The sequence below is a fragment of the Pseudopipra pipra genome, chromosome 1 (genome assembly GCF_036250125.1).
Source record: "Pseudopipra pipra isolate bDixPip1 chromosome 1, bDixPip1.hap1, whole genome shotgun sequence".
Taxonomy (NCBI): domain Eukaryota; kingdom Metazoa; phylum Chordata; class Aves; order Passeriformes; family Pipridae; genus Pseudopipra; species Pseudopipra pipra.
Genome location: NC_087549.1, coordinates 70,774,169 through 70,787,571, shown reverse-complemented (window position 1 = coordinate 70,787,571; position 13,403 = coordinate 70,774,169). Strand labels below are relative to the sequence as shown.

The window sequence follows — 13,403 nt, the reverse complement described above, 5'->3', positions numbered from 1 at the left end:
ACTACATTTATGCTCAGAGACCTTAGTTCAAGTTCTTGCTTTCAAGTACAGATGTAAGCCTTTGCTGTATGCTGTGCAATTCTGGGTAAGTTCTCAGATGAATTTTCCATAGAATCTTTTGCTAGAAAGGGTTGTTCTCTTCCAGCTTATTTTTCTGTGCTAACACATTTGGCTCCAGCTGAATTTGGAATCCAAACAGCCTTAATCTAGGCCAGGTTTAAAGTGGCAGCACTGAACTCTGCCAGAACTCTGGCAGAGTGTCTCCGGTCAGAGGCATAGGTTTTGAACCTCTTCGTTCTGAGGTCAGTTGTTGCCAGTCCAGAAGCAACCTGCCTTCACAGCAGTCTGACATTCTGCACTGTTCTCTGAAAGACAATCTAAGAAAGTCTGGGAAATTTTGAGATTTCTGGTTTTTTCCCTCCTGCCAACTCTTAAAAAAACCCTTCTCCTTTATTTAGGAGAGATCTTGATCTGTGTAGTCTTAAGAGACATCTCTTCTACCCCTACCAACTCTACTTTTTTCAGCAGAAAGTGGTTTAGAAATGTAATTTTCACTCTTCTTCAGTGTTTAGAGAATACAGAATGGAGGAAAAATATGCTTAGGGAAGGAGAATCACTACCACATTTTATGTTACATACATTGAAACAAGATACCTTACCTGCCTATAGCTTCTGCTGAATTCTAGAGGATATTTTTTCTCTTTCAACAACACACCAATCTAAACCTATTCCTGTTGCCCACTGAAGCAAACCTTAAAAAAACTGTTCTGTATCTGACTAGTGAATTATTTAATAGCAGTTAACATTTTACATTGGTTGCTAATTTTCTTTCTTAATGTGTATGTTCAGCATGTAAAATCACACTAATCTTTCACCAAAATTATGATTTATTTACTTTATCTTACGCAATAATAAACTCATACAACCCAGGTCAGTAGTCCACGTTTTATGTTACTGTAATCTTCAAGAATAACTGCAGTAGTTCATTTACTATATAAAAAAAGCTTAAGATTCTTCAGCTGTGAGTAAAATGCATATCAAACACATTCCAAGCCTGCAACATTTAAGATAAAGGAAATACCTCAATGTGATGTGAAACGACGGATGAATTACATGATCTCCTTACTTTCTATTCACTGAAAAACAACCCCATGAGAAATAGTGCTATACATTCAATGGATACTCACAAAGAAAAGTTGGGTTTTACCAATCCTAGAATAGCAAGCTGTCACAAAAAGCCCGACAGTATTTCTGGATCCTCAAAACAATACATTTCTCTTCAGCTCTGCAGCTTACAGCTCTGCTGGCTGCTACTGCTGCTACCCAGGAAGACAAGCTGTAAAACCGTGATGACAAGGTGACCAGAAGTGTCCTCAACTAGCATGTGGAAGAAGACTGGGGAATAAGAGATCCAGAACCTGTGTTAAGACTCAAAACATTTGCTATGGCTCTGCCTGTTGAATTTGGAATAGAGATAGGTGGAGCTGTGGGTTTTCTTACAGTGAAGCTGAATTCACATCCTCATCAGGCATCTAAACTTAATTTTTTTTCCCCAGGAAAAATGAGCTGAATATTGTGATTGGGATCGAACTGGTAGTGTAGAGGCACTGTGCAGTGAAGCAGAGAATGATGTACAAATTACAGCAGAGGACACAACCTCCTCTACTCACAGCTCAGTTACACTCCATTATCTAGCACTACCCATTTCATACTTCTGTTTGTCCTGTTAAATATCTATTGAATAAGCCATTTTTATTCATAAGATTTCCTATTTGGTTAAAAAGATAACCCTTCTGCTGTTTTTCAAACAAATGAATGGTGCTTCTACATCTACATTTATTCTGTTTTCCTTCCAGTTTCCCTTCACAGGTACTTTTCTGGAGAAAAAGAATGTTTTTTTCTGCTTTGAATACAACAAATTTTGATGTATCATCTTAGTAATTTTGAAACATTTCCACAACTTATCAGAGGCTTCTGTTATTAAAGTAACCACCAGTTTTCTGTAGGAACTGTATTTTTTCAAAAAAACAATCCTCTCCTGAAAACAAGTAATGGATTCACTTCTAACATGGAATAGTGCTGAGCAGTAGAGACTGCAAAAAGCTGACAAATCAAAACCTGGTAGCAAGGTCAGCTATATAAGATGTGATAATCTTTTTAGTTTAATTATGTTGTAGTAACACGATGCAATAACATTCAAAGCTTCAGAATAGCACACCTTTGTTCACACTTTTTTTTTGTAATTTATGTACCAAACGTACATGCACTAAAAAGAAATACTTAAAAGCAATGAGCAGCTTGATAGCCTTGATAGCCTTGTTTTTAAAAAGAACTTGTGATGGAACTCTATGCTAGGAACAAGCCAAGAAAAATTAAAGATGTGTGAATATGCTTTTCCTAGTAAAACAGCACAAGTGTATAGGTCCACCAAGGAACCTGTAGAACATCATTTTAAGTTTCAAAATCAATGAAACGTCCAAGTTAGAGATGACTTTCTAAATAAAATGATAACCAAAAGGTGGGGTTTTAACAGCCATTTTCAACAGCAGAAAAAATAAGAACAGTTGAGAAAGAAGGTGCTAGCAGACAGTACTTACTGATCTGTAATAACTTCTTTTATTTTGTAGGATTAGTAACATTGGCTTCCCTATACAACCTTTAATATCTAACTCCTTCTGCCAGATATGATATTTTACCCAAATTTATGAGCATTTAAAATGGACGTATTTAGTCAAAAATTGTTGCTCCAAAAGGGCACAATGTATTTTTAAGAAATATATATTCAAAAGGATAAGAAATGTGTTCTTGAAAAATTAGAAAAACATTGCCAAAGGAACTCCAAAATGAAGCAACAACTGTAGCAAAAAACAAACAACATTTTTTGTTGGTTTTTTTTAGCCTTGGAAGGAAACATGAGGAACCCACAGTAGTAGCAAATGAGTAGTTCACCACTCAATCTTAAAGTCATTTAAGGACTAGTACGCAATTAATTACTGGGCTGAACAGAACAATATTCAACATCGTAACAAATTACTGTAATGGTAAAAAAAAAAATTTATTTTTTTTTTTAAAAAGTAAGATTAAACGGACAAAAAATAGGTTTGCATCTCAGATTCTCAAATAGTGCCAGAATGGAAATCACCTAAAGGTAGGAACACACTTATTACGATGTACAATAGAAATATGTATCAATAACCTTGAAAAGAAGGAGGCAGAGGTAGGTGTAAGAACAACCCTGGGCATGAATTCACACAACAGTTGTGTGCCGTGGGCAGATATTCTTGAGATCAGCCTTATAACTAGCTGAGCTGCTGATGCAGCTACAGAGAATCCTTACACTTACATATAATCATAATAATGTATTCTATTTTTTGTGCCTTATGTTTCATTAGCACGAAACACATTTGTAAGGCTCTGGGTTTTACTTTTTGAATTCAAACTTTTCATTATAATAAACGTTATTTTCAGTAGCCTAACACAACAAGGCACCTATCCTGGCAGGTGTGGCAGGCCTCAGAGTGTGATCCTGCAATACTTGCTCGGGAATTAACACCTTTGTACCTGGTCTCCAGGTATCTAAAGATAATGGCACAATATGGGCCCATTTAAAAGCTGGCAAGGCAGACAAATGAGACAAGTCGTCGCCTCAGTGAGCAGTGCCAAGGAAAAAAAATTCTGGCATGTGCAAGGCAACAGAAAACAGGAGAGAGAGCGTGTGAGGCACCTGTCATGTTAGCAATTAGCAAATAAAGGACTTTGTAGAGTCTGGAAAGATCTTGTAACAGAAGCTTAACAAATATAAGCATGAATTTACACACCTACCTGAATAAAGGCTGTATGTCATCAGCCTCAACAAAAAAGGAAGGTATGACTAAATAATTAAATAAACTCTAGGCTATGATAAAAAGAAGGATTCTAGGGATGGATGCCAACATTAGATATAAATTTCCTTGGAGGAAAAAGAATACTGAAGAAACAGAAGTTTATGCCATAAGAAAAAAGATTAAAATGCTAAAAAAAATATTAAAAAAGGAAAACCATGGGAGTATGTATAATGTGCATCCAGTTAGAGGTTGCTGCTTTTCCTGCTAACTCAGGCCACAGAGCCAGTGGTGAAACCACTCAGAACTTCAGCATGACCCTCCTGCTAAGCTGGTGACTGCCTAGGGATGCCTGTACTGGCACTCTAGTTGGGTTGTGAGCTGTTTTCTATTTGAGTAAGTCAATTCCTTAAAGCTATGCTTATGCTATTATTATTCACCAATGCTTTCTATTACTTAATTGGTTAGTTTGAATTAATCAGCTTAATTAAGGTAAATGTAAACAAAAAAAATTATTTTGTCTCAGAACTTATATTTCTGGGCAATGATAATTCCATATCTCCATTTGTTATGAAGTTTGACTGTATACAACACTTTATCATTGTTACTCTTTATTAAATAGTGTTAAGTACAATCGTACAGAGGTTTCCAAGTACTTACAATCAAGTATTTTCTCTGATTCTACATTTACATAATACTAAGTTTTACTTACACATTATTTTGGAAACTTAGTGATATGAAGGAGTCTTCCTCATAGATTAAGATCACCACTAGAGGTGCTTTTAATTATTAACCTTTTACTATTTAATATGAAAACATCTGTAACACCTTCCTACTTTCTACTTTTCATGACAGAAGTTCCAAAAAGATATTCTCTAGCCATCGTTTCTTTCTTTCCAAAGATCAGGTTTTTTGTTTCCTGGGCGTTTCCACTTGCTATGCAAATTCTGTAAAATTAACTGGTCTTCTATACTTGAGCAGAAAATATTATCATCTTACAAAACATCTTCAGTATGTGTCAGTAACCATGGGCAACAGACCACAGAATCACAGAATGGGTCCGGTTAGAAGGGACCACAGTGAGTCATCTGGTCCAGCCTCCCTGCTCAAGCAGGGCTGTCCTAGAGCATGTGGCACAGGATTGTGTCCTGTCAGTTCTTGAGTATCTCCAGTGAGAAAGACTCCAGAGCCTGTCTGAGCAATCTGTTCCAGGGTAGAGTCACGCACACAGTAAAGAAGTTCTTCCTCATGTTCAGGTGGAACTTCCTGTGCTTCAGTTTCTGCCTGTTGCCTCCTGTTCTATTGCTCAGCACCATGAAGAAGAGCTCCATACTCTTGAAACCCTCCCTTCAGATACTTATAGACATTGAGGAGGTCCCCTCTAAGTCATCTCTGAGAGCCAGCTCCTCAGCCTGTCCTTTAAAGAGAAATACACACAATATTTCTCTTTCTCTCCCACAAATTCTCTTAGATGTTAGTTTATCTTGTTATAGTACAGGCTTATGCATCATCTCCCATCTCAGACCTGTCACTACCCATCACTACAGTGAATATTCCTCCTGGTCCATTCTTTCTATGACCCATCTCAATCACAGTTCCTGCCAAGGAGGTCTCTTAGACTTCTCTTCCTCAGCTGCCTAAAATATATGAAAGTCGCAATACCTGGGGGCTTTTATATTTGTTAGTAAGATATGAAAGCTTGCAGTGAAAGGGTATCCTCCCACCACCTCATCCCACTCCCCCCTCTTTTTCTTTTCCTATTAAAGATGCAGCCATAGGAACTGGGGAGGAGAGCTAGGAATGTCACATCTTGAATAGTCAGTACAGAGTTGCAGGAAGCTCAGTAACATTAATTCTGAAGTAACAGCACACAAAGGGGGGAAAATATCTTAAGGGTCAAACTAATGGACTTAGTCTAAGCAATCTTGGTGGCACTGTTGAATGAAAACCTCTGTTTAGTAAGTAGTATGATCAAGAATAGCAAGAAGTTTGGATCAAGTAAGAACAAGTCAGTGAGTTATATGAAAAATATTCTAGGGACTTTCGATCAATTGTTGGAACAGTTCTGGAATATTCAATATTCTCTCAGATTTTCACTTTCAAAGAGGCTTCACTGCCGTCCTGAAGTGTAAGAGAAGATTTTTCTTCAAAGACACTTATGGCCTCCTCTAGGGAAGATTCAAATGAGTGGACCTGGATAGCTTTGAAAACAGAACAACATGAGGGAAACCAAGGAAAGGATAAGGGAATGAAAGAGTAAAGGGAGAAGATAAAGAACTTCTTTCTGTTTTTCAAATTTTAAAAGCCCAAGAGAAATTACTCAGGGAAATTAAAGAGAGCAGATTAAAAACAGACAGAAGGAAACACTTTTTCACATCATGTGTGGTTAAAACTGCAGAAAATATAATTACCACAGGAAGAATTACAGTCAAAATCTCAGCAAGATTCTGATGGGTTTGCAGAATTTATAGCCTTCCTAAGGACATCAAACATATCAAGAGCAATTTAAAGCTGCTGGAAGGCACATGTATTTCTTCAGGGAAACTGTCCAAGCATTTCAAAACTGCACAGACGTGCTAATCAGATACAAAGAATAAGGTCTCTGTGAGATAATGCATCTACAGGATGCCATTAAAGAAATGTCACCTCCTCCTAAATCCTTTGCATTCATTCTCTCTCCCTCCCTTTAAAGAAACAGCACAGAAAGGGACAATATCAGCCCCACTGAAAGACCATTTTTTTTAGGGTATTGTCTGAGCTGAAAAGGTGTCTGCCAGCCATCTCCCCAGCATGCTGGTCTTTCAGCAGCCTTCAGAGTATCTGGAAATGTATATGCGCCTTGAAATTTATATACCTGGTTCTACAATTAGCTGGATGCTTTCTAATTTTATGAGCTCAGATTGTTTTTAAAAGCAGAAAGCACCATATGCAGTATCTCTGTAATTTCCCATCTTGCTTTTTTACATGACTAAGTAGTCACAGTAATGATGCTTGTTTCTTTTTATGTTACATCATGTTAACTGTACCTGCACTGTCATGTGTCAGAGAAAAAATCTAAAACTGTGAAGTCTTTTTCATCTAAATGAAACAATTTGTCAACAGCACAACTGAGTACAAACAACACCAAAACAGAGGGGAGTGTTATAAGCAACTTAACAGTAGCATTACTCTGATGCTGAATTTATAGCCTTCCTAAACAATACACTCCAGTGCATTTTTTTTCTAGGATCTCTTTTCCCCCAGATTTACTCTGTTATTTACATCCCATCCACTAAGCAGGAAGAGATTATTCCCTTCCTTTTTGCAGCTTCCTTCTATGTATTTCAACATGCTGCTCTAGCCCTTGAACTCCAAATTATATGACAGTAACGCTGACACCAGAGATTGACGTAACCCTAGCAGTCAGACAGTACTTGGTATACAAAAAAAAAAAAAAGAATTTTCTGAAGCATAAGGAATGTCACAAACCTAAGTCTGGCACCATTGGCTTGAAACTCTGAAATGCTAATAATAACGCTGGCTTAGGGTTATTATTATTGCAGCTTCTACTGAAATGCACAGTTGCTGTTATTATGGCTTCCATTGTCTCCAGTGTTAAGATCAGAAGAGTCCATGTCCTCTCTCCTTATCCTCCTTTCAGTGACAGAAACCTCTCCACGTTACCTTTGTTCAAATCACTTCAGAATCTTCCTAACTTCTCTACTTCATATCCAGGCTTGTAGAGATAGGCTGTACGTAACAGGGGGGAGATAACATCCTCTATAGGGACTGTTTGATAGGTTACACAGCACTGGCATCACATCTTTGCCTTCAAATCATCCCATGTTCCTACACTGAGACTTATAGCATGGCATTTCACTGATAAAGAATCAATGAAAAAAATATCATGTGGTGCCATTAATCCTCACATCAGTCATCATCTTCTTAGAGACAGAATCTCTCTCACTGTCTGCCTTTGAAATTGTAAAGAATAAACTTAGAAATAAAGGAATACATCTGACATAATACAAGAATAGCAGCATTAAACTACATTTGACTCCCTAGAAACCATCTAATTCCTTTGAAAACATACAACCAGGAAAGATAAAACTAATTTCTACTACATCTTCACAAAGCTTAACAAACTTTCCTTGAATTTTCAAACCAAATGTTTTTTTCAAAGACAAGATGGGAGAAAAATGTTATTATTTAATAGTAAACTGTAAGAACAATCTTTTAAGTATACAATGCTCTTGCCAGCTCTCTAAGAACCCAATACAAAAAGCCGAATTTACCTTTCAAGTAATGACTATTTACCATAATATTTCTTCTCCTGTTTAGTTATTTGGTTTTGAATACATGAAGATACAATCTACACAGGATCAAGAAAGAAGGTGAAAAATGTACAACGAGACAGTTGCTGCATTCCAAATGTTAGCTACAGGTAATATATCTTTGCCAGGAGATAAAATATGTAAGCAGCACGAACATTAGCTAGATAGGAACAGAGGAACACTGGAGGACTGCATATATTAGGCAACAGAATTAGTTGAGATGAATAACAGGATTGTGATTAGGATATGCTGGAAGTATGTTAAGGTTTTTTGTACAGGTTGGACTAATTTTTTTTTCACTTACCAGTGATGGAATTATGAAATACTGTTGGCTATATATTTTGCTGATTACACAATGTATTATCTCTGATTGAAAAATACATAATTTTTTGCATCTCAGAAGAATGAAGTGACCACTTTTTAATGTATAATGGAAGGAACAGAGTAAGAAACATACACTAAAGGGATGGCTGAAGCAACACAGAAATTTCCCATGGATACGTACCAACTGACCATTCAAAGAAACTCTCTGACAGCTTTAAACAACCTTTACCAATTTTCTTTTCATTACTGTGTAACAACACACCATCTCAACCACCATTTACCCATCCCCTCACCAGCTTGTCTTGGCTCTGCACACTTCCCATGTGCTCAGCAGAAGCCAGCTGATTGGCAATGGGGCAAGGCAAAATATATCTCAAGTTTTCCGCACTTTCACAAGATTATAATCTTGTGAATGATGTGCCAGCTTGCAGCCACCTTTGAAAACTGCCCTGTTCCATCTCCTTACTCTCAAATATGAGGTTTCAGCAACCTCTTTGTTATCAGAACTTCCATATCTTCTAAACAGGTGAATACATGAAACTTCTACCTAGGCGAGTCCTGGTATTTCATTCTACTGTCTTCACAGTACAAGACACACAGGAGAGATGACAGTCTCCGTTTTACCAGTGAAGCAACAGTTTTACCCCACTATGTGTGCAGCAAGGACATAGCTCTATAATTAAAAATCCACAGTCCACACCCTTAGTCTCAGTAAATCCCCTATTCATGCAAAATAGCAAGAAATTCCAGTTTCCTCACTGGAACTGGAGATGCACTGGTGGGGGATCCACACTTTGAATGCCAGAATGCTCTTCCGTCAAGGGTCACGCACCCAAGGAAACCTTTCAGCATGTATCACAGTTATACTGGAAACTTGTTTTTCATCACACTTTCGTTGGAATATCTTTTTTTCCCCCTTTAATTTACCATTGACATAACAGAAAATTTCTGTAATGTAAATGGTAATTGGTAAAAACTGTCATTTTATTCCACCTTTCCTTTTCCAATTTTATATTTATGAATAGTAGTTCCAATTTCATTATCTTCTTGCTCTCTGAACCCTACCAGCGTTGAAGTAATTTTTGCTGTTTCACATTTAGCCCCACGTAAAATGGTAGTGTCAATTTATGGGGATGGCTCCAGTCCCTGTGTCATAAACAGGATCTCTACAAGAGGACAAGCCTAATGTGACACTGTTACAATGAAATAAAGCTACAGGACTAGGAGAACTAAATTTTCAAACAAATAATAACTTTTTTTCTGACCAAGTTTGAAAAGGGTAATAAAATTACCTTGTCAGCTGGAATTCAGCTCCAAGACTGCCCAGTATACCATCACTTAGAGCTACTGCCATCCGTTCAGGCTTCTTCACTTTACCAGCAGTGACCTCAAGTCAATTTTTAGAAGCAGTTAAGAAGAGATTCCCTTAAAAATGTTGTGAATTGCAGAGTTTTGATTTCAAAATATAGTCAAGAATTCATGAAGTTTCAACAAAATAGGCTCAAAGCACGTCAATTAAAATAGATTTACATCTAGCATATTATGCTGCACTTCTAAATCCTGACTAGTTTAATACTTAACACATTATGTGGACTTGTTGGATCAGATTATTTGGTGAAAGTGCAGAGGCAACTTGACTTTCAGACATTACCGAATTTATCCTTACCTGTTAAGAGATTTCACTCCTTTTCCAGGTACCTTGGAAGCAGGTATTTTCTGTGTTCTTTTATAGTCTCCCACCCTGTGAGGAAGACGTTACCAGAAGTGGCTAAGGAATTTTAACCTCAAGAAATTTATAAGGATTTTCCAGTGACTAATCTGGTCTTCACTTCTGCCGTGCTCACTCCGCACTCTTTCGTTAACCATTAACCACGTGCAGCACTGTGCTCGTCAGCTTTATCAGCCGTTCTTTCTCAACAAGCGAAAACCAGGAAACCTGTGAGCTCATTCAGCGGCATTTCACATGCAGCGGGGTGGTAGGAACATGGGACTTTTCACTTACTCACAGAGCCTCAAGTGTAAAATCCAACGACGCGAGGGACAGAGCGAGCCAAGACCGCCGGCAGATCCCGCCTCCGCCGGTTCGTGGCCGGGCAGCTTCGCTGACGAGAATGTCCACGCAGCGAAGGTGTCTCACGGGTCCCACTGAGGAAGCGAGCGGGACAATTTGGGACACCCCAGAGCCAGGTCTTCTGGGGCAGCGGCTGCCAGACTGCCGGGAGGGGAAACCCTCTCGTTCACAAACCGGAGACATGTTCCCCTTGGCGGGGCAGGGGAAGGGAAGGGACGGGCACCCCACTGCCAGCCGTGCGCCAGCGCTGCCATGTGCAGCAATCGCCTCGCCGGGGGCAACCTGCCTACACTTAGAGCCGTTTTACAGCAGTTTCACAAGAGACAAGGCCCAGGGTGTCGCCACAAAACAAAGGAAACCAAACCGAGGAAAAGCCCCAGACTCGCGCGTTTAAGGCCGGTCTGTGCGGGGCGCCCTCTGATGTGCACTGCTGGGAGGCTGTTCGGCAGCAGGATGCCCAGACACGCTCCAGGACAGGATGCAGCCGGGCTGGGCACCAGCATTTGATCTCATCAGTGCCTATAAATATCTCAAAGGGGGGTGCCAAGAGGATGGCGCCACTCTTTTTGGTGGTGCCCAGTGACGGGATGAGAAGCAATGGCCATAAATTAAAACACGAGAAATTCCACTTCAACATGAGGAGGAGCTTCTTTATGTTGAGGGTGGCAGAGCTCTGGAACAGGCTGCCCAGGGAGGTTGTGGTGTCTCCCTCTCTGGAGACATTCAAAACCCACCAGGGCACGTTCCTGTGTAACTTGCTCTAGGTGACTCTGTTTTGGCAGGGGCATTGGACTAGATGATCTCCAGAGGTCCCTTCCAGCACTAACAATTCTGTGATTCTGTGATTGGCTCTTCCCATTCTCTCCCTGCTTGGGCAGCAGTGGGTGGCTGGGTAGAGCCTCATCATCTACTCATGTGCCTCCCAGATCTGGCCCACCCATCCCAGCACAGCTGCTGTCCCTCCAGCTGCACCATAGCTTTCAGTGAGAGAAATTACCAGGCTTCCGCAGGTACACACCCATTTCTGCTTCTCAGCTCCCACCCAGTGGCAGGAAAAGCTGCATTTTATCCAGGAGAAGCTTCACAACACGTTCCTGTGCACTGCTGAACAAGAATGCCCAGAAATACCCATTTACGCGCAACTTTTAGGATGCCTGTTCCAGACTTAACTGGAGTAGTACCTATTCCCATTTTTGAGCTCATTTTAGAATATAGGGCTTAGTCCCTGTTATTTATCACCCTGTTTTGGGGCTGAATGAAGCCAGACACTACTCTTGAACAACTTCAGGGCTCTGACAGACTTGGCTGTGCTGTAGTAGCCCCCACACACCCAGCAAACGAACCCAGTGGCAGGCTGGAGAGGGGGATGGCACGCAGGGACAGCTGTTGCATCCCATCCTTGGATGGTAGGAAGCATATTCGATACTGACATGGCTGTTTCTCCAAGGGCAGCCTTAACCTTAATTCAGTCAACAGGAGCCTCCAGTTGATTATAGAGCAAGTTTTCTTGGTCTTTCCTCAACTATTAGTGCTACCTTCAGTTATTTCTGTATGAGCCAGCCCTCATGTGGGTGCATGCACTGGATCAGATCAAAAATCTCTCTAGCCCCTGTCTAAGATTTAGTAGTGGACATGTAAGGAAGATGTACGTATATATGGGCTGTTAAGTAATGATTCTTCCCCTAAAGACTGCTCTTGGCACTTTTTGGCATGTGACCAATGGTCTTCCAGAGTGAAAGATGGTATTTTTGTAGTTAACATCCATCAACTGAGTTTTCTCTATCATGTTTAAAGCCGTTTGTGAACCTATGGGAACTTTTCCCACATGCTACATTCTGTGGTGGAGAATACTAGAGCAATCTGTGATGAAATATTTCTGGTTTTCCTGAACTGGGCCTCTGCATACTTCAGGTGACTCTGAGCTATGTATTGAAAAATATTGTAATTAAATGTTTTGTATTCTGCTCAGCTGCCTATGTTTATCTATGTCTATTATACTACCCTCACTCTTCGCTTTCTAGTTGACTGAACTGTCTTATTATATTTGATTGTTCCTCTGACCCTCATGTCTGCTCTTCCATTTCTACTGCATCCTAAATCTTTCTTTCTGCTCCTGTCATAGGAGTTCTTGCTCTTATACTTTCAAGGACAGCATCTTCTAGGATTTTGTAAGTGAAGGTATGCATACAAGCAAGAGGATGCAATTCCTTTCTAGGCACACGCTCTTCTCTGAAACACTGTTTTCTAGAGCAGGTCAAATGCTTGTTCCAGCAATTGATAGTAAATATTTTGAGGTAAACTTCATAAGCCTTCGATGACTTTCATCCTTGTTTAGCCAGCTGTCTTCACAAACCATGTTTTCAGTCTTTAGTGAAAAAAAAACACACCCACCAATTCTATACTTATCAAATTGCATTCTTCCGTCACCAGATCTGTTGTGGAATTATTTTTCAAGAAGCTCTAATCCTCAGAGCTTGCCTTGTTTCTGTATTTGTTTTTGCCTTTGGACCTGATTTGAAGAGTACTACAGCAACCTGAAAACTTGGAGTTGCTAAGTCACACAGAGCACATTAATATCATGTTAATATATTCAGCAGCAGAGACTAATGAGGGAAGTCTGAGGGAAGCGGAGAGGAAACTGACCCTAAGGGACTGGTGAGCAGCACTTGGGCATCACAGCACTGTCTTCACCATGTTCCTAGTCACACCCAAACCATCACTTGGACAATACTGCCAAAGAGTAATTCTTTTCTCCATTCCACTTCTTTCCCAGCTGAGCTGAGCTGAGCTGAACCTCACAGCCCATAAACCCAGGCTGCACTTTGGCTTGGAGCTGGCAGCTGTTTGTAATTTCACCTTCCTGTTCCCCAGTTG

The 13,403-nt window shown here is 39.9% G+C and overlaps 1 protein-coding gene across 2 annotated transcripts in view; it reads right to left on the bottom strand.

Moving 5' to 3' along the window:
* The window catches only part of DDC (dopa decarboxylase), a 71,427-nt gene extending 61,096 nt beyond the window's left edge, over positions 1-10,331 (bottom strand). The window contains exon 1 of one of the 2 annotated variants that reach the window (XM_064660532.1): positions 10,125-10,331. The gene's annotated coding sequence lies outside the window, so the exon portion shown is untranslated. Of the gene's footprint in view, positions 1-9,750; positions 10,008-10,124 lie in introns of those variants that run through there. The other variant, XM_064660526.1, reaches the window with a different exon arrangement.
* Positions 10,332-13,403: the final 3,072 nt, after the last annotated feature.